At 41.0% G+C, this 21,938-nt stretch overlaps 1 long non-coding RNA gene across 1 annotated transcript in view; it reads right to left on the bottom strand.

The window, feature by feature from the left end:
- Positions 1 to 2,778: 2,778 nt before the first annotated feature.
- Positions 2,779 to 21,938, bottom strand: part of LOC119865888 — an 86,448-nt gene continuing 67,288 nt past the window's right edge. The window contains exon 3 of the long non-coding RNA XR_005378299.1: positions 2,779 to 3,096. This is a non-coding gene — a long non-coding RNA (uncharacterized LOC119865888). The remainder of the gene's footprint in view (positions 3,097 to 21,938) is intronic.

Raw genomic sequence — 21,938 nt, 5'->3', positions numbered from 1 at the left:
CTAATTTTAAATGCACTTGCAATATGGTGTCTAATATAAAAGAAGTATTTTTATCTGATTTTTGCTATTTATTATCCTTTCCTGCTTTTCAGGTTGAGGAGGCATTATACGTGTTCATAAGTGTTTTTCTTTCCTTCTGATATAAAATTCTTACTTTGTTCTTATCGAAGGAACTCTTTAAGAATAAGGCAAAAATTAATTATACTATTCTTAAAATGTCTTCACACTTGGAGCCTGATTCATTTAAGTCAATTTTCAAAATAAATCTTATTTATTAGAAAAAAAACAAAGATTTATAGGGAAATTGAGAAGAAAGTACAGAGAATTCTCATGCACTCGCACTCAATTTCTCCAATTATTGATATATTATTACGGTACAAATATTAGCTAATGAATCAATATTAAAATATTTGCATTAACCAAAGACCATACTTTATTCAGATTTCCTTAGTTTTTGCTAAGTACCATCCCTCATATCACATTCCATTTGTCCTCATGTTTTCTTAGGCTCCTCTGGATTGTGACAGTCTTTCAGCCTTTCCTTGTTGTTGTTGAACTGGAACACTTTGAGAAGTAGAGTATTTTGTAAAATTTCCCTCAGTTGGGACATGTCTGTTGTTTATCTCATGATTGAACTGTTTTTGTGGATTATATACAGAGATATACTGCCATTTTTATTATATCATATAAAGGATAGATACTATCAACATGATTTATCAGTCTTGGTATCAATCTGATCATCTTGCTGAGGTAGTGTTTGTCAGCTTTCTCCATAGTAAAGTGATTCTTTATTATTTTATTATTATTTTAACTTTTCCATAATATATTTTGTAGAAGGAAGTTACTATGTGTATTCCACACATAAGAGTGGGAAGCTATGCTCATCAACTCGAGGGTGGAATGTCTGCACAAATTGTTTGAAATTCTTCTACATGGGAGATTTCTCTTCCTTCTGGGTTTGTTTGTTTGTTTCTCTTTCAAAGATGTTATTTATTTATTTGAGAGAGAGAGGAGAGAAAAAGCATGAGCGAGAGGGGCAGAGGGAGAGGGAGAAGCAGGTTCCCTGCTGAACAGGGAGCCTGCCTTGGGACCTGGATCATGATCTGAGCCTAAGGCAGAAGCTTAAGTGACTGAGCCACCCAGGTGCCCCTCTTTCTTTCTTTTACAATTTTTAATATTAGTATAGATTCATGGATATTTATTTTACACTTTGGGTTATAATCCAGCACTACTTATTTTGTTGCTTATATTGTCTCCGCTCTGGCCAAGGGAGCTCTTTCAGTTGACACCTGTGTCCCTTTAACATATTTCCATCAGTATGGAGTCTTTTGTCTGTTCATAAATTTTTATTTTTTATTTTTTTTTTAATTTTTTTATTTATTTATGATAGTCACACAGAGAGAGAGAGAGAGAGAGGCAGAGACACAGGCAGAGGGAGAAGCAGGCTCCATGCACCGGGAGCCTGACGTGGGATTCGATCCCGGGTCCCCAGGATCGCGCCCTGGGCTAAAGGCAGGCGCTAAACCGCTGCGCCACCCAGGGATCCCTGTTCATAAATTTTTAAAAGACAAACTTTATGTAAATCTCATTTTTGATTGGCACATTGTTTCTGTCCCTGTCCCTATCTTTGCCTCCTTCCCTCTCTCTTCACTGTTTCATTCCTTTATTTATTATGATCTGAAAATAGGAAAGGACATAGGATTTCAAATTTTGCTATTTTAAGGTAAATCAATTCTCCTTGGTGCCTAGCCAGTGGTTCTCAAATGTTAGTGTGCAAAAGAATAACCTGGAGAGCTTGTTAATATGGCCAGCCAACATTTCAATTTTTTTTAAGTTAAAGGATGGGGCAGGTTAGGATTCTGCATGTTAACCGGTACACTCAGAAAATAATAATGGAGTTCTTTGAGGGCTTTGCTTCGAAAAGCAGCGAGCATGAGGGCAGATGGCTGTTCGGATACACATATTTAGTATTTCTAGTGCCTTGGACCCATATACCCACCGCTTGTGATAAAAAGTGATATAGAATTGGGGATTTTCTATCGCCATAGGAAAGAACCCTAAAATACTCAGGATCTATGCTCAGAGTTAGTTTTATATTTTAGCATTTGAGTATATATAAGATCCCACTTCTTTTTGTGCTCAGTATAGAGTGTTTAGGACGCCACAGCAGCATTTTAGGTCTGAGAGGGAACTGAGGGAACTAAGGGATCATCAGCTCTGGTCCTCTCTTCTGAGGCACAGGAAAGAAACTGAGAGTTCTGGAGGATTGGATTGTCCAAGTTCACATGCTTATTGGTGGTGGAGCTAGGTCTGAAAAAAGTCTTCCTAGAGATTGTTCCATCAAGACAGACACCATTGAACATAACTAGTTTAGATAGGCTTTTGTGAAATAGACAATTTTGGGTTACTCTTTCTGCTTTAATACTTTCATATAAAGGTACAACTGTGTGGGACCCAGGAAATTTAACAAAAATCCCCTACCCCTGGACAAGCAGAGCAGGAGAAAAATGAGTGGGAAATATCAGAAAGGGAGACAGAACATAAGAGAAACCGAACTCTGGGAAACAAACTAGGGGTGATGGAAGGGGAGGTTGCCAGGGTGTGCGGGTGAGTGGGTGATGGGCACTGAGGGGGGCACTTGATGGGATGAGCACTGGGTGTTATTTTATATGTTGCAAATTGAACACCAATAAAAAACTTTATTAAAGAAAAAGAAAACTTCAAAGGTAGAAAAAAGAGAAAGAATTAATAAGATTGATAAATCATTCGCCAGCCTTATTAAAAAGAAGAGAGAAAGGACTCAATTTAATAAAATCATTAATGAGAAAGGACAGATCAACAGCAACATCAAAAATACAGACAGTTAAAAACTTAAAATGCCATCTCTGTTGTCACGGGGGCCAGTGAGGTTTCCATGCTCTTATATCAGCCCAGGTGCATCAGATTGCTTTTTTGTGATGTCACCGCCATGCCCCTGCCAATCATACAGGCTCCCTGGTTGGCCTGTTTCAGGGGGACAATCACCATCCAGCTGAGGTGGCCAATGTCAGATGACTTTCTCATTGACCCTCCTGATATCATTGCCTAGAAGCCATGCTTAAACAGAAAAAAGAGGAAGAGGGGGCAAGATGGTGGGTCACTAATATCCCCAAGTCACCTGTCCCCACCCAGTTACCTAGATAACTTTCAAATCACCTAGGAATTTGGCCTGAGATTTATAGAGAGAACAGCTGGAATGCTACATTTAGAGAAGAGTCCACACTTCAATCAAGTACAACTTGTTTTTGGCCACTCTGCACTGAGCAAAATGACTAGAAGGAAAACATCTCCTCAAAAGAAAGAATCAGAAACAGTCCTCTCTCCCACAGTTACAAAATTAGGATTACAAATCAATGTCAGAAAGCCAATTCAGATGCACAGTTATAAAGCTACTGGTGGCTCTCGAAAAAAGCATGAAGGATTCAAGAGACTTCATGACTAGAGAATTTAGATCTAATCAGGGTGATATTAAAAATCAATTAAGTGAGATGCACTCCAAACTAGAGGTCCTAACGATGAGGGTCAACGAGGTAGAAGAACAAGTGAGTGACATATAAGACCTGTTGATGGCAAGGATGGAAACTGAGAAAAAAAGAGAAAAACGACTAAAAGATTGTGAGGATAGCTTAATGGAAATAAATGACAACCTCAGAAGGCAAAATCTGTTTACCTAGAGTTCCCAAGGGTGTTAAAAAGGACAGAGGTCCAGAATATGTATTTGAACAAATCATAGCTGAAAACTTTCCTAATTTGGGGAGCAAAAAAGGCTTTCAGATCCAGGAAATAGAGATATCCCCCCAAAAAAATCAATAAAAACGGCTCAACACCTCGACATTTAATAGTGAAAGTTGTAAATTCCACAGATAAAGAGAAGACCATTAAACAGCAAGAGAAAAGAAATCTCTAAATTTTGTAGGGAGAAGATTAGCATGACAGCAGACTTCTTCAAAGAGAACTGGCAGGGCAAAAAGGGCTGGCAGGATATATTCAGGGTCCTAAATGAGAAGTACATGTAGCCTAGAATACTGTATCCAGCAAGGCTTTCATTCAGAATAGAAGGAGAGATAAAGGGCTTCCAAGATAGGCAGAAACTGAAATATGTGACCACGGAGCCAGCTCTGCAAGAAATACTACGGGGATTCTATAATAGAGGAAGTCGAAGGGAATAATCCACAAAAATGGACTGAATAGGTGTTTCTAAGGAAAACATCTCCAAAGAAACAAGAGCTTTAAATGTTACACTGGACCAAATGGATTTCACAGATATTTACCGAACTTTCCATCCAAACACCATTGAATCCACATTCTTTTCAAGTGCACATGGAACTTTCTCCAGATTAGAGAACATACTGGGTCACAAATCAGGTATAATCCGACACCCAATGATTGGGATCATCCCCGGCATAATGGTTTGAAATTAGAACTACATCACAAGAAGAAGTTTGGAAGGATTTCAAATACGTGGAGGATAAGGACCATCCTGCTAAAAGTTGAAGGGCCAACCAGGAAATTAAGGAAGAATTTAAAAATTCATGGAAACTAATGAGAATGAAGATACAACCATTTAAAATCTTTGGGATAAAGCAAAAGCAGTCGTCAGGGGGAAATACATCGCAATACGAGCTTGCATTCATGCGTAAACTGGAAAGAACTCTCATACAAAAGAAAAGCTTGCATCTTATGGAGCTGGAGGAAAAAAAATAGCAAATAGATCTTACTCCCAGCAGAAGAAGAAAGTTAATAAAGATTCCGGCAGAAGTCAATGAAATAGAGACCAGAGGAAATGTGGAAGAGATGAATAACGCCAGGAGTTGGTTCTTTGAAAGAATTAATAAGGACACCAAGGCTCCTTCCACAGTTTGGCTTTTGTGGACATTGCATCTATAAACATCAGTGTGGAGGTCTCCCAGCATTACATTGCATCTATCTTTGGGGTCAATCCCCAGCAGTGCAGTTCCTGGGTCAGAGCGCAGATCTATTTATCACTATTTGAGGATCCTCCACACAGTTCTCCAGAGTGGCTGCACCAATTCAATTCCCAACAACAGTGCCGGAGGGTTCCCCTTTCTCCACATCCACTCCAAAATTTGTGGTTTCCTGCTTTGTTAATTTTCTCCATTCTCACTGGTGTGAGACGGTTTCTCATTGTGGTTTTGATTTATATTTCCCTGATGGCAAGTGATGCAGAGCATTTCCTCATGTGCTTGTTGGCCATGTCTATGTTTTCCTCTGTGAGATTTCTGTTCATGTGTTTTTCCCATTTCATGATTGTATTGTTTATTTCTTTAGTGTTGAGTTTAATAAGTCTTTATAAAACTTGGAAACTAGCCTATTATCTGATGACAAATATGCACCATTTGCTCCGATGTGGATGGAACTGGAGGGTAATACGCAGAGTGAAATAAGTCAATCAGAGAAGTACAAACATTCTATGGTCTCATTCATTTGGGAAATATAAAAAATAGTGAAAGGGAATAAAGGAGAAAGGAGAAAAAATGAGCATGAAATATCCGAAAGGGAGACAGAACATGAGTCCGAACTCTGGGAAACAAACTAGGGGTGATGGAAGGGGAGGTTGCCGGCGTGTGACAGTGACTGGGTGATGGTACTGAGGGGGGTACTTGATGGGATGAGCACTGGGTGTTATTCTATATGTTGGCAAATTGAACACCAATAAAAAAATTCATTTTAAAAAAAGAAAACTTCAAAGGTAAAAAAAGAGAAAGAATTAATAAGATTGATAAATCATTCGCCAGCCTTATTAAAAATAAGAGAGAAAGGACTCAATTTAATAAAATCATTAATGAGAAAGGACAGATCAACAGCAACATGAAAAAATACAGACGGTTAAAAACTTATTAGGAGCAGCTATATGCCAATAAATCAGGCAATCTAGAAGAAATGGACACATTTCTGGAAAACCACAAATTACCAAAACTGGGACAAGAAGAAATAGAACACCTGAACAGGCTGATAACCAGGGAGGAAATTCAAGCAGTTCTCAAAACCTCCGAAGGCACAAAAGTCCAGGGCCAGATGGCTTCCCAGGGGAATTCTATCAAACGTTTCAAGAAGAAACCATACCTATTCTCCTAAAGCTGTTCCAAAAGATAAAGAGATGGAGCACTTCCAAATACTTTCAATGAGGCCAACATCACTTTAATTCCAAAACCAGACAGAGAACCCACCAAAAAGGAGAATTACAGACCAATATCCCTGATGAACACGGATGCAAAAATTCTCAACAAGATACTAGCCAGGAGGATCCAACGGTGCATTAAGAAGATTATTCACCATGACAAATTGGGATTTATCCCCGGGAAGCAAGGCTGGTTCAATACTTGTAAAACAGTCAATGTGATTCATCATATCATTAAGAGAAAAAATGAGAACCATAGGATCCTCTCAATAGATGCAGAGAAAGCATTTGACAAAATACAACATCCATTCCTGATCAAAACTCTTGAGAGTGTAGGTATAGAGGGAACATTCCTCAACATCTCAAAAGCCATCTATGAAAAGCCTGCATTAAATATCATTCTCAATGGGGAAACACTGGGAGCCTTTCCCCTAATATCAGGAACAAGACAGGGATGACCACTCTCACCACTGCTATGCAACAGAGTACTGGAAGTCCTAGCCTCAGCAATCAGGCAACAAAAAGAAATAAAGGGCATTTAAATAGGCAAAGAAGAAGTCAAACTCTCCCTCTTGGCAGATGACATCATACTGTACCTAGAAAACCCAAGAGACTCCACCCCAAGATTGGAAGAACTCATACAGCAATTTGGCAGTGTGGCAGGATACAAACTCAAAGCCCAGAAGTCAGTGGCATTTCTATACACTAACAGTAAGACTGAAGAAAGAGAAATTAAGGAGTCAATCCCATTTACAGTTGCACCCAAAAGCATCAGATAGATAGGAATAAACCTAACCAAAGAGGTAAAGGATCTATACTCTTAAAACTACAGGACACTTCTGAAAGAATTTGAGGAAAACACCAAGAGATGGAAAAACATTCCATGCTCATGGATTGGAAGAATTAATATTGTGAAAATGTCAATGCTATCCAGGGCAATTAACACATTTAATGCAATCCCTATCAAAATACCATGGACTTTCTTCGGAGAGTTGGCACAAATCATCTTACGATTTTTGTGGAATCAGAAAGGACCCCGAATAGCCAGGGGAATATTAAAAAAGAAAACCAGAGCCTGGGGCATCACAATACCAGATGTCACATTGTACTACACAGCTGTTGTCATCAAGACAGTGTGGTACTGGCACAAAAGGAGACACATAGATCAATGGAGCGGAATAGAGAATGCAGAAATAGACCCTCAAGTCTATGGTCAACTAATATTTGACAAAGCAGTAAAGACTATCCACTGGAAAAAGACCATGTCTTCAAAAATATTGCTGGGAAAACTGGACATCCACATGCAGAAGAAGGAAACTAGACCATTGTCTTACACCATGCCCAAAGATAAACTCAAAATGGATGAAAGATCTAAATGTGAGATGAGAATCCATCACAATCCTAGAGTAGAACACAGGCAACACCCTTTTTGAACTTTGCCACAGCAACTTCTTGCAAGATACATCTAGAAAGGCAAGGGTAACAAAAGCAAAAATGAACTATTGGGACTTCATCAAGATAAAAAGCTCCTGGACACCAAAAGAAACTGTCAACAAAACTAAAATACAACCTACAGAACGGGAGAAGATATTTGCAAGTGACCTATGAGATAAAGTTTTAGTATCCAAGATCTCTACAGAACCTAGTATACTCCACAGCGAAGAAACGAACAGTCCAATCATGAAATGAGCAAAAGCCATGAACAGAAAATTCACAGAGGAATACATAGACACAGCCACAAGCACATGAGAAAATGCTCTGCATCACTGTCCATCAAGGATATACACATCAAAAGCACAATGAGATGCCACCTCAGCCCAGTGAGAATGGTGAAGATTAAGAAGGAAGGAAACAACAAATGTTGGACACGATGTGGAGAAAAGGGTAACCCTTGCACTGTTGGTGGGAATGTGAACTGGTGCAGCCACTCTGAAAAACTGTGTGGAGGTTTGTCAAAGGAAGGTAAAAATAGAACTGCTCTATGACGCATCAATTGTACTGCTGGGGATTTACCCCAAAGATACAGATGCACTGAAACACCGGAACACCTGCAACCCAATGTTTATAGCAGCAATGTCCACAGTTGCCAAACTGTGGAAGGAGCCTCAGTGTCCATCGAAGGATGAATGGATAAAGAGGTTGTGGTCTATGTACACAAGGAATATTACTCAGCCTTTAGAAACGACGAATACCCATCATTTGCTTCGACGTGAATAGAACCGGAGGGTATTATGCTGAGTGAAATAAGTCAATCGGAGAAGGACAAAACTTATATGGTCTCATTCATTTGGGGAATATAAAAGATAGTGAAAGGAAAGAAAGGGGAAAGGAGAAAAATGAGCGGGCAATATCAGAAAGGGAGACAGAACATGAGAGACTACTTACTTTGGGAAATGAATTAGGGGTGGTAGAAACGGAGGTGGGCGGGAAGTGGGGGGAATGGGAGACGGGCTCTGACGGCAGCACTTGCTGGGATGAGCACTGGGGGTTACTCGATATGTTGGCAAATTGAACACCAATAAAAAATAAATTCAAGAAATGAAGCTGCAGCTGTAGTGCCAGCTCGGTGGCAATTCCTTGCAGGCTAGGACAAGGTTCAGAAGACGGCTCTAAAAAAAACAAACAAAAAAAAGAAGACGGCTCTATATGTTCCAAATCAGCTTCTAATATATGATGCTGTTTCTCCCATAGCTCACATTCACAGGTGCAGGAATCAAGGATTGGAACACGGAGGGGTACTGCTCACTATATCCCTTCAAGGTCTACTTGCAAAGTGTTTAATTTGTGTTCCCACGATTTTAAATTCCCCTGGCTGAGAGGTCTCATTTTCAAAGAGAGGCACAAAAACAATCGTTCTGAGCTGGAAATTGAAACTGGTGCCTGGACACTTTGAGCTCTTTATGCTTCTGAGTCAATAGGCAAGGAAGGAAGTTACCACCTGGCTGGGTGATTAATCTCAAATACCTCGGAGAAATCAGTTGTAATCCATAATGGAGGTTAGGAAGAGCATGTGTGAAAATCATAGGATCACTTAAGACATCTTTTATTATTAATTTCATATTTTCATTTCCTTCCATGTATTTTTAATTTACACTTTAATTTCCCTGTTCACCCATTCATTATGAGCAGGAGGATATTCTTTATCGCCCATGTAATTCTGAGTTTTCCAAATTTTTTCTTGTGGTTGAACTTAAGTTTCATGGCATTGTGGTTAGAAACTATGCATGGTATAGTCTTCATCTTTTTGTACTTGTTAAGGTCTGATTTGTGACCTGGTATGTGATCTATTCTGGAGAATATTTCGTATGCACACAAAAAGATTGCACTCTGGGTAATGACAGGTTTCTGAGGGCTCAGCTCCTTCTCCATCTTGCGCTGCTGGTAATCCTTCTTCATGGTGACCTGCTTGATGGCATTTTTTTTTAGTATTTGACATTGAGATATTTATTTTGTGAAACAATGCAAGCGATTGTAAATCCCCACATACTATTTAAGTGCAATAGGGTAGTCATGTGTAATCTCTTTACACAGTAGTGCATCTAGTCCTTTGCCTTTAGTAATTGCACAAGAATTATAGACCAGTGAACAAGATGTGTGGACTGACAGGCAAATTGGCATACACATTGAGAAATTAGAAAACAGTCCACCAACTGGAATGATCAAATAATTTAAGTCAAATGTTTTAATGGTGCAATTAAAGTAATCAAGGGTTCAAATATACTTTTTCAATATATTAGTTTCTTTAAAGTCATGTTGGCATGCCTTGTGAGACAACAGGCAGACAGCATTCCCCTTTCAAGGGCCTTGTGTACTTACATCAAGTTTAACACTGTCAGGTTTATTCCTAGGTATCTTATGCTTTTGGGTGCAATTGTAAATGGGATTGACTCCTTAATTTCTCTTTCTTCAGTCTCGTTGTTAGAAATGCCATTGATTTCTGGGCATTGATTTTGTATCCTGCCACGCTACCAAATTGCTGTATGAGTTCTAGCAATCTTGGGGTGAGGCTTTTGGGTTTTCTATGTAGAGTATCATGTCATCGGCAAAGAGGGAGTTTTGACTTCTTCTTTGCCAATTTGAATGTCTTTTTGTTGTCTGATTGCTAAGATACCTAGGAATAAACCTAACCAAAGAGGTAAAGGATCTATACCCTAAAAGCTATAGAACACTTCTGAAAGAAATTGAGGAAGACACAAAGAGATGGAAAAATATTCCATGCTCATGGATTGGCAGAATTAATATTGTGAAAATGTCAATGTTACCCAGGGCAATTTACACGTTTAATGCAATCCCTATCAAAATACCATGGACTTTCTTCAGAGAGTTAGAACAAATTATTTTAAGGTTTGTGTGGAATCAGAAAAGACCCCGAATAGCCAGGGGAATTTTAAAAAAGAAAACCATGTCTGGAGGCATCCCAATGCCAGATTTCAGGTTGTACTCCAAAGCTGTGGTCACCAAGACAGTGTGGTACTGGCACAAAAACAGACACATAGATCAATGGAACAAAATAGAGAACCCAGAAGTGGACCCTGAACTTTATGGTCAACTAATATTCGATAAAGGAGGAAAGACTATCCACTGGAAAAAAGACAGTCTCTTCAATAAATGGTGCTGGGAAAATTGGACATCCACATGCAGAAGAATGAAACCACTCTCTTTCACCATACACCAAGATAAACTCAAAATGAATGGAAGATCTAAATGTGAGACAAGATTCCATCAAAATCCTAGAGGAGAACACAGGCAACACCCTTTTTGAACTCGGCCACAGTAACTTCTTGCAAGATACATCCACAAAGGTAAAAGAAACAAAAGCAAAAATGAACTATTGGACTTCATCCAGATAAGAAGCTTTTGCACAGCAAAGGATACAGTCAACAAAACTCAAAGACAACCTACAGAATGGGAGAAGATATTTGCAAATGACCGATCAGATAAAGGGCTAGTTTTCAAGATCTATAAAGAACTGATTAAACTCAACACCAAAGAAACAAACAATCCAATCATGAAATGGGCAAAAGACATGAAGAGAAATCTCACAGAGGAAGACATAGACATGGCCAACATGCACATGAGAAAATGCTCTGCATCACTTGCCATCAGGGAAATACAAATCAAAACCACAATGAGATACCACCTCACACCAGTGAGAATGGGGAAAATTAACAAGGCAGGTAACAACAAATGTTGGAGAGGATGCAGAGAAAAGGGAACCCTCTTACACTGTTGGTGGGAATGTGAACTGGTGCAGCCACTCGGAAAACTGTGTGGAGGTTCCTCAAAGAGTTAGAAATAGACCTGCCCTACGACCCAGCAATTGCACTGTTGAGGATTTACCCCAAAGATTCAGATGCAGTGAAACGCCGGGACACCTGCACTCCGATGTTTCTAGCAGCAATGTCCACAATAGCCAAACTGTGGAAGGAGCCTCGGTGTCCATCGAAAGATGAATGGATAAAGATGATGTGGTTTATGTATACAATGGAATATTCCTCAGCCATTAGAAACGACAAATACCCACCATTTGCTTCAACATGGATGGAACTGGATGGAGGGTATTACGCTGAGTGAAGTAAGTCAATCGGAGAAGGACAAACAGTGTATGTTCTCATTCATTTGGGGAATATAAATTATAGTGAAAGGGAATATAAGGGAAGGGATAAGAAATGTGTGGGAAATATCAGAAAGGGAGACAGAACATAAAGACTCCTAACTCTGGGAAATGAACTAGGGGTGGTAGAAGGGGATGAGGGCAAGGGGTGGGGGTGAATGGGTGATGGGCACTTAGGGGGGCACTTGACGGGATGAGCACTGGGTGTTATTCTGTATGTTGGTAAATTGAACACTAATAAAAAATTAATTTATTAAAAAAAATCAGGGATCACTTAAGACATCTTTTAATATTACCTTCATGTTTTCATTCTCATTTTCTTCCATGTATTTTTAAGTTTATACTTTAATTTCCTCTTTAACCCAGGCATTCATAGCAGGAGGATATTCTTTAACCCTCCTGCATTTGTGGTATTTCCAAATTTTTTCTTGTGGTTGACCTTAAAATTCATATTATTGTGGTTGGAAAATATGCATGGTATAATCTTCATCTTTCTGTACTTGTTAAGGGCTGATTTGTGACGGGGTATGTGGTCTATTCTGGAGAATGTTTGATATGCTCTCAGAAAGACTGTGTATCCTGCTCTTTTAGGAAGAAATGTTTTGAATATATTTGTTAAGTTCAAAAACAAAAATGAAACGAAATGAAACCGCAAAAACCCTCCATTTCCTTCAATGTGGATGGAACTGGAGGGTATTATGCTGAGGGAAAAAAGTCAAACGGAGAAAGGCAATCATTATATGGTCTCATTCTTTTGGAGAATATAAAAAATAGAGAAAAGGAATAAAGGAAAAAGGAATAAAGGAATAAAGGAGAAAAAAGAAAATGAGTGGAAATATCAATTGAAGATGACAGAATATGAGAGATGCCTAACTCTGGGAAAGGATCAAGGTGTAGTGGAATGGGAGGTACTTTGGGGGTTGCAGTGACTGGATGACGGGCACTGAGGGGGGCACTTGATGGGATGAGCTCTGGGTGATATGCTATATGTTTGCTATGTGTAGGGATTTACACATCAAAACCACAATGAGATACCTCTTCACCCCAGTGAGAATGGTGAAAATTAACAAGACAGGAAGCAAATGTTGCAGAGGATGTGGAGAAAGGGGAACTCTTTTGCACTGTTGGACGGAATGTGAACTGGTGCAGCCACTCTGGAAAACTGTGTGGAGGTTTGTCAAAGAATGTTAAAAATGAAACTGCCCCGTGATCCACCAATTGCACTGCTGGGGATTTTTAAATTTTCTATTGGTGTTCAATTTGCCAACATATAAAATAACACCCAGTGTTCATCCCATCAAGTGCCCCCCTCAGTGCCCCTCACCCTGTCACCACCACCCCTCCCCAGCCCACCTCACCATCCCCCACCCCCAGTCGTTTCCCAGAGTTAGGAGTCACTAACGTTCTGTATCCCTTTCTGATATTTCCCACTCATTTCTTCTGTTTTCCCCTTTATTCCCTTTCACTATTTTCTCTATTTCCCAAATGAAGGAGACCATATAATGTCTGTCCTTCTCTGATTGCCTTATTCACTCGGCATAAAACCCTCCAGTTCCATCCACATCGAAGGAAATGGTGTGCATTTGTCATTTCTAATGGCTGAGTAGTATTCCATTGGATACATAAACCACATCATCTTTATCCATTCATCTCTCGATGGACACCGAGACTCCTTCCACAGCTTAGCTATTGTGGACATTGCTACCATAAACATCGGGGTGCAGGTGTCCTGGCATTTCATTGCATCTGTATCTTTGGAGTAAATCGCCAGCAGTGCAATTGCTGGGTCGTAGGGCAGATCTCTTTTTAATTCTTTGAGGAACCTCCACATAGTTTTCCAGAGTGGCTGCACCAGTTCACATTCCCATGAACAGTGCAGGAGGGTTTCCCCTTCTCCACAAAATCTCCAACTTTTGTGGTTTCCTGCCTTGTTAATTTTCCCCATTCTCACTTGTGGGAGGTGGTACCTCATTGTGATTTTGATTTGTATTTCCCTCATGGACAGTGATGCGGAGCATTTTCTCATGTGCTTGTTGGCCATGTCTATGTCTTCCTCTGTGAGATTTCTGTTCATGTCCTTTGCCCATTTCCTGTTTGGCTTGTTTGTTTCTTTGCTGTTGAGTTTAATAAGTTCTTTATAAATCTTGGAAACTAGCCCTTTATCTGATACGTCATTTGCAAATGTCTTCTCCCATCCTGTTGACTGTATCTTTTGTTGCATAAAGCTTCTTATATTGACGAAGTCCCAATAGATCATTTTTGCTCTTGTTTCTCTTGGCTTCATGGATGTATCTTGCAAGAAGTTACTGTGGCCAAGTTCAAAAAGGGTGTTGCCTGAATTCTCCTCTAGAATATTGATGGACTCTTGTCTCACATTTAGATCTTTCATCCATTTTGAGTTTATCTTGGTGTATGGTGAAAGAGAGTGGTCTAGTTTCATTCTTCTGCATGTGGATGTCCAATTTTCCCAGCACCATTTATTGAAGAGACTGTTTTTTCCAGTGGATAGTTTTTCCTCCTTTTTCGAAAATTAGTTGACCGTATAGTTGAGGGTCCACTTCTGGATTCTCTATTCTGTTCCATTGATCTATGTGTCTGTTTTTGTGCCAGTACCACACTCTCTTGATAACTACAGCTTTCTAGTACAGCCTGAAATCTGGAATTGTGATGCCCCCAGCTCTGGTTTTGTTTTTCAATATTAACCTGGCTATTTGGGGTCTTTGCTGTTTCCACACAAATATTAAAATAATTAGTTGCAAGTCTCTGAAGCAAGTCCATGGTATTTTGATAGGGATCCAGTGTCTGGGTGACTCACATGCCCGGGGGCACTAGAGTTAAGAGGGTTACCAGTCTGAGGGATCCTGGTAGGTGCTCTGTTCTGGGTACTGAATTTCTCCATGTTCTGCTGTGTTCGAGGGTTTGTGGTGTATGGGCGCCTGGTCAGCCAGGGATCTTGAGCATCCATTTGTCCACTACTGAGCTGGGGCAGGCAGCTCGTGGTCTGAGGTCCCATGTTCCATAAACCCCACCGTGTCCAGTGATGTGGTGACTCCTTCTCCAAGGACTTACTTGTTTCATACAATGCCTTCTCTGCCGGGTGCCTGGAGGCACTGCAGACACTGTACACATGGGGGTGGAGTGGAGGTTTAGGGCATTCATGTGCCCTGTGCTGAGCTGGGTTGGAGAGCTCCAGAGAAGCAGTGAGTGCCTGGTTCCCTCAGGATGGGGACTCACAGCTTTCCTGTGTTGAGCCCCAGGTTGACCCCAGAGGTGTCGGAGAGGCAGTTCCCCTCTGCCTGAGTATCCATGGTACCGATTCCCGGTGTGCTGATCCCACAGTCCACATGAGAATATGTCCGTGAGCAGCCAGGCCAACCTCTCAGTGGGAAAAGGGAGCAGGAGTCTCCTGCTGTGGTTCGTGGACTCTCAGGAACACAGAGGGGGATGAATGGATGTGCAAACATGCAGGTGGAGCCCAAAGTCTTGGCGAGAGGTCAGGGGCAAGAGGGTGGTCCGGGGGCTTGCCATGGGCATGGGCAGAAAACAGGGCAGACAACCTGAGGGAGAGGAGGGAGATCTGTGGCTGAAGTGCCATCTCTGTCATAACGGGGACCTGCGCGGTTGTCATGCTTTTATATCAGCCCAGGTGCATCAGAATGCCTTTCTGTGATGTCACCGCCACGCCCCCGGCCAATCACGCATGCTCTCAGAGGGGCCTGATTCAGGTGGCCAATCACCATGCAGCTCAGGAGGCCAATGTCAGATGACTTTCTCATTGACCCTCCAGATGCCGTTGCCTAGAAACAATTGACCCTCCAGATGCCGTTGCCTAGAAACAATTTTAAACGGAAAACAGAGTAGGAGGCTGCAAGATGGCAGAAGAGTAGGGTCCCAAGTCACTTGTCCCCACCAAATTATCTAAATAACTTTCAAATCATCCTGAAAACCTACTAATTCCGCCTGAGATTTAAAGAGAGAACAGCTGGAATGTTAATGTGAGAAGAGTTCACGCTTTGATCACGGTAGGAAGAGAGGGCAAGGGAAGAAATAAAGAAACAAAAGGCATCCAAGTGGGAGGGGCCCCGAGAGGACCCGGGCTAAGGCCATGGCCAGTGTCCCCAGGACAGTAAAGACCCATCCTGGAGAAGCAGGGGTTTCACCAATCTTCCCGAGAATTGGAGCAGGATCCCAGGAGGGGTGAGGATGCCCTCAGCCTCCCTGGGACACTAACAGAGCCCCAGAGCCCCAGGTAGAGCGGGCCACACACCGTGGCAGAGCTCCCGAAAGGACTGCGGGGTGCATCCTGGCTGGGGCCCCGAGCAGCTTGGAAACGGCTCTGGCAGAGGCCCCGCTCAGGGGGCTGCATGGCCATGGGAACTGCTCAGAATGCACTGGGGAGAGTCTCCACATGGAGGGGGCTGGGAAGCCTGGAGCACGATTCCAACAGCTCAGGCCTGGGAGCACAGTGTACTGGGGACACAGCCCAAGATCCGGCGCCTCCCCCAGGACAGGCAGAAGCCAGGAAGGCGCAGGACAGCATGGACACTCTTGCAGCTGGGTGGCCCCGAGCTGTGCAGATCAGCGGCTCCTGCCCCCAGAGCATCCAGGCTTCTGCAGACTGAGAGCTCCATAGCTTACTATGTGGGGGCTTACTCCAGGGATCTAGAGCTGGCCGCCTCTACAGTTATTGTTCCTCCTGGGACCTCAAAGGATAAACAACCCCCATTGAGCCTCACAGTGGCCTGGACGGATAAAGAGGTTAAACATCTTTCACTGAGCCCTGCACCAGGGAGGGGGCTGAGCAGCTCCCCCAAGTGCTAAAACAGGAAAATCAGCACAACAGGCCTCTCCCACAGAAGACCAGTTAGACGGACAGGGGAAAAACAAATTATTGACCAAGAAACACTAGAAAGTTCCAGGGGAAGCCCAGGGATTTACAGCATAGAAAATGAGAGTATGCTCTCCCTTGTTTTTTGTCTTTTGATTTTGATTTGCTTAACCCCCCCCCTTTTTTTCTTTTATTCTATTCTCTGTTTTCATTCTTTTCTGTTTTTCTTTATATTCTTTATTTTTCTTTCTTTTTTTCTTCTTTCTCCTCTCTTTTTCTCATTTTCCCAATACAACTTGTTTCTGGCCAATTTGCACTGAGTACAATGACTAGAAGGAAAAACTCACCTCAAATAAGAATCAGAAACAGCTCTCTCTCCCAGAGTTACAAAATTTGAATTACAATTCAATGTCATAAAGCCAATTCAAAAGCACAATTATGAAACTACTGGTGGCTCTTGAAAAAGCGAGAAGGATTCCAGAGACTTCATGATTACAAAATTTAGATCTAATTAGGCCGAAATTAAAAATCAATTAAACGAGTGAGTGACATAGAAGACAAGTTGATGGCAAGGAGGGAAACTGAGGAAAAAAGAGAAAATGACTAAAAGATAATGAGGATAGATTAAGGGAAAAAATAACAGCCTCAGAAAATAAATCTACGTTTATCTGGTGTTACCGAGGGTACCAAAAGGGACAGAGGTCTAGAATAGGTATTTGAACAAATCATAGCTGAAAACTACCCTAAACTGGGGAGTGAAACAGGCATTCAGATCCAGGAAATAGATAGTTCCCACCCAAATATCAATAAAAACTCCTCTAAAAAAAAAAAAAACTCCTCTACACCTGGACATTTAAAAGCGAAACTTGAAAATTTGAAAGATAAAGGGAATTTCCTTAAAGTAGCAAGAGACAAGTAATCTCTAAATTTTATGGGTAGAAGTATTAGCATAACAGGAGAGCCCTCCACAGTGCCCAGGAAGGCCAGAAAAGGATGGCAGGATATATTCAGGGTCCTAAATGAGAAGAATATGCAGCCAAGAATACTGTATCCAGCAAGGCTCTCATTCAGAATAGAAGGAGAGATAAAGAGCTTCCAAGATAGGCAGAAACTGAAAGTATATGTGACCACGAAGCCAGCTTTGCAAGATATACTAATGGGGATTCTGTAATAGAGTAAATTCAAGGGAACAATCCACAAAAACAGGGACTGAATAGGTATCATGATGACACGAAATACAGATCTTTCAATGGTACCTCTGGACGTGAATGGGCTTAATGACCCCATTAAAGGCACAGCTGCGGTTTCAGACTGGATAAAAATGCAAAACCCATCTATTTGCTGTCTACAAGAGACTCATTTTAGACATAAGGACCCCTACAGCCTGAAAATAAAAGGTTGAAGAATAACAAGCCCTTCCAATGTTCCTCAAAAGAAAGTAGGGGTAGCCTTTCTTAGATCAGATAAACTACATTTCTTCACAAAGACTGTAGTAAGTGATGAATAAGGACACTATATCATTCTTTTTTTATTTTTTTTATGATAGTCACACAGAGAGAGAGAGAGAGGCAGAGACACAGGCAGAGGGAAAAGCAGGCTCCATGCACTGGGAGCTCCATATGGGATTCGATCCCGGGTCTCCAGGATTGCGCCCTGGGCCAAAGGCAGGCGCCAAACTGCTGCGCCATCCAGGGATCCCACACTATATCATTCTTAAAGGACCTATCGCACCAGAGGACCTAACAATCATCAATATTTATGTCCCGAAAGTGGGAGCTGCCAAGTATATCTATCAATTAATAACCAAAGTTAAAACATACTTAGAAAATAATACACTTCTACGTGGTGACTTGAATGTAGAGCTTCCTGCAATCAACAGGTTTTCAAACACGTGGAGCTTAAGGACCATTCCGCTAAAAGATGAAAGGATCAAGGAAATTAGAGAAGAATTAAGAAGATTCATGGAAACTAATGAGAATGCAGATACAACCATTGGAAATCTTTGGGAAACAGCAAAAGCAGTCCTGAGGGGAAATACATCACAATAAGAGCATCCATCCAAAAACTGGAAAGAACTCAAATACAAAAGGTAACCTTACACATAAAGGAGCTGGAGGAAAAAACAACAAGTAGATCCTAAACACAGCTGAGGAAGAGAGCTAATAAAGATTCGGGCAAAGCTCAATGAATTACAAACCAGAGGAAAAGTGGAACAGATGAACAAAGCCAGGAGTTGGTTCTTTGAAAGAATTAATAATATAGATAAACCATTAGCCAGCCTTCTTAAAAAGAAGAGAGAGAAGACTCAAATTAATAAAATCATGAATGAGAAAGGAGAGATCACTACCAACACCAAGGAAATACAAACAATTTTAAAAACATATTACGAACAGCTATACACCAATAAATTAGGCAATCTAGAAGAAAATGACACATTTCTGGAAAGCCACAAACTACCAAAACTGGAACAGGAAGAAATAGTAAACCTGAACAGGCCAATAACCAGGGAGGAAATTGAAGCAGTCATCAAAAACCTCCCAAGACACAAAAGTCCAGGGCCAGATGGCTTCCCAGGGGAATTCTATCAACCGTTTCAAGAAGAAACCATACCTATCCTACTAAAGCTGTTTGGAAAGATAGAAAGAGATGGAGTACTTCCAAATTCGTTCTATGAGGCCAGCATCACCTTAATTCCAAAACCAGACAACAACCCCACCAAAAAGGAGAATTATAGACCAATATCCCTGATGAACATGGATGCAAAAATTCTCAACAAGATACTAGCCAATAGGATCCAACAATCCATTAAGAAAACTATTCACCATGCCCAAGTAGGATTTATTCCCAGGACACAAGGCTGGTTCAACACTCGTAAAACAATCAATGTGATTCATCATATCAGCAAGGGAAAAACTAAGAACCATATTACCCCCTCATTAGATGCAGAGAAACCATTTGACAAAATACAGCATCCATTCCTGATCAAAACTCTTCAGAGTGTAGGGATAAGGGGAACATTCCTCAACATTTTAAAAGCCATCTACGAAAAACCCACAGCAAATATCATTCTCAATGGGGAAGCACTGGGAGCCTTTCCCCTAAGATCAGGAACAAGACAGGGATGTCCACTCTCACCACTGCTATTCAACATAGTACTGGAAGTCCTAGCCTCAGCAATCAGACAACAAAAAGACATTAAAGGCAGTCGAATTGGCAAAGAAGAAGTCAAACTCCCTCTTCGCCGATGACATGATACTATACATAGAAAACACAAAAGACTCCACCCCAAGATTGCTAGAACTTATACAGCAATTTGGTAGTGTGTCAGGATACAAAATCATGCCCAGAAGTCAGTGGCATTTCTATACACTAACAATGAGACTGAAGAAAGAGAAATTAAGGAGTCAATCCCATTTACAATTGCACCCAAAAGCATAAGATGCCTAGGAATAAACCGAACCAAAGAGGTAAAGGATCTATACCCTAAAAACTATAGAACTCTTCTGAAGGAAATTGAGGAAGACTCAAAGAGATGGAAAAATATTCCATGCAAATGGATTGGCAGAATTAATATTGTGAAAATGTCAATGTTACCCAGGGCAATTTACACGTTTAATGCAATCCCTATCAAAATACCATGGACTTTCTTCAGAGAGTTAGAACAAATTATTTTAAGATTTGTGTGGGGAATCAGAAAAGACCCCGAATAGCCAGGGGAATTTTTAAAAAGAAAACCATATCTGGGGGCATCACAATGCCAGATTTCAGGTTGTACTCCAAAGCTGTGGTCACCAAGACAGTGTGGTACTGGCACAAAAACAGACACATAGATCAATGGAACAGAATAGAGAATCCAGAAATGGACCCTGAACTTTATGGTCAACTAATATTCGATAGGGGAGGAAAGGCTATCCACTAGAAGAAAGGCAGCCTCTTCAATAAATGGTGCCGGAAATATTGGACATCCGCATGCAGAAGAATGAAACTAGTCCACTCTCTTGCACCATACACAAAAATAAACTCAAAATGGGTGAATGATCTAAATGTGAGACAAGAGTCCATCAAAATCCTAGAGGAGAACCGGGCAACACCCTTTTTGAACTCGGCCATAGTAACTTCTTGCAAGATACATCCACGAAGGCAAAAGAAACAAAAGCAAAAATGAACTATTGGGACTTCATCCAGATAAGGAACTTTTGGACAGCAAAAGATACAGTCAACAAAACTAAAAGACAATCTACAGAATGGGAGAAGATATTTGCAAATGACGTATCAGAGAAAGGGCTAGTTTCCAAGATCTATAATGACCTTATTAAACTCAACAGCAAAGAAACAACAATCCAATCATGAAAGGGGCAAAAGACATGAACAGAAATCTCACAGAAGAAGACATAGACATGGCCAACAAGCACATGAGAAAATGCTCCGCATCACTGTCCATGAAAAATACAAATCAAAACCACAATGAGATACCCCCTCACACCAGTGAGAGTCGGAAAAATTAAGAAGACAGGAAACCACATATGTTGGAAAGGATGCGATACACTGTTGGTGGGAATATGAACTGGTGCAGCTACTCTGGAAAAGTGTGTGGAGGTTCCTCAAAGTGTTAAAAATAGACCTGCCCTCCTAAAAAAAAAAAAAAAAAAAAAAAAAATAGACCTGCCCTATGACCCAGCAATTGCACTGCTGGAGATTTACCCCAAAGATACAAATGCAATGAAACGCCAGGACACCTGCACCCCGATGTTTATAGCAGCAATGGCCATGATAGCCAAACTGTGGAAGGAGCCTCGGTGTCCATCGAAAGATGAATGGATAGAGAAGATGTGGTTTATGTATACAATGGAATATTACTCAGCCATTAGAAATGACAAATACCCACCATTTGCTTCAACGTGGAATGAACTGGAGGGTATTATGCTGAGTGAAATGAGTCAATTGATTTCTTGTCTCTTGCTGCTTTAAGGATCTTCTCTTTATCTTTGGAATTTGCAAGCTTAACTATTAAATGTCAAGGTGTTGAACGGTTTTATTGATTTTAGGGGGGATCTCTCTATTTCCCGGATCAGAATGCCTGTTTCCCTTCCCAGATTAGGAAAGTTTTCAGCTAGGATTTGTTCAAATACATATTCTGGAACTCTGTCCCCTTCGGCACCCTCGGGAATCCCAATTGAACATAGGTTTTTCTTCCTCAGGCTGTCATTTATTTCCCTTAATCTATCCTCATGGTCTTTTAATTGTTTGTCTCTTTTTTCCTCAGTTTCCCTCTTTGCCATCAACTTGTCTTCTATGTCACTCACTCGTTCTTCCACCTC

This window comes from Canis lupus, chromosome 25 (genome assembly GCF_011100685.1).
Source record: "Canis lupus familiaris isolate Mischka breed German Shepherd chromosome 25, alternate assembly UU_Cfam_GSD_1.0, whole genome shotgun sequence".
NCBI lineage: Eukaryota > Metazoa > Chordata > Mammalia > Carnivora > Canidae > Canis > Canis lupus.
Note: the sequence above shows the minus strand (reverse complement) of the source record. Positions and strands in the feature narration are given on the sequence as shown.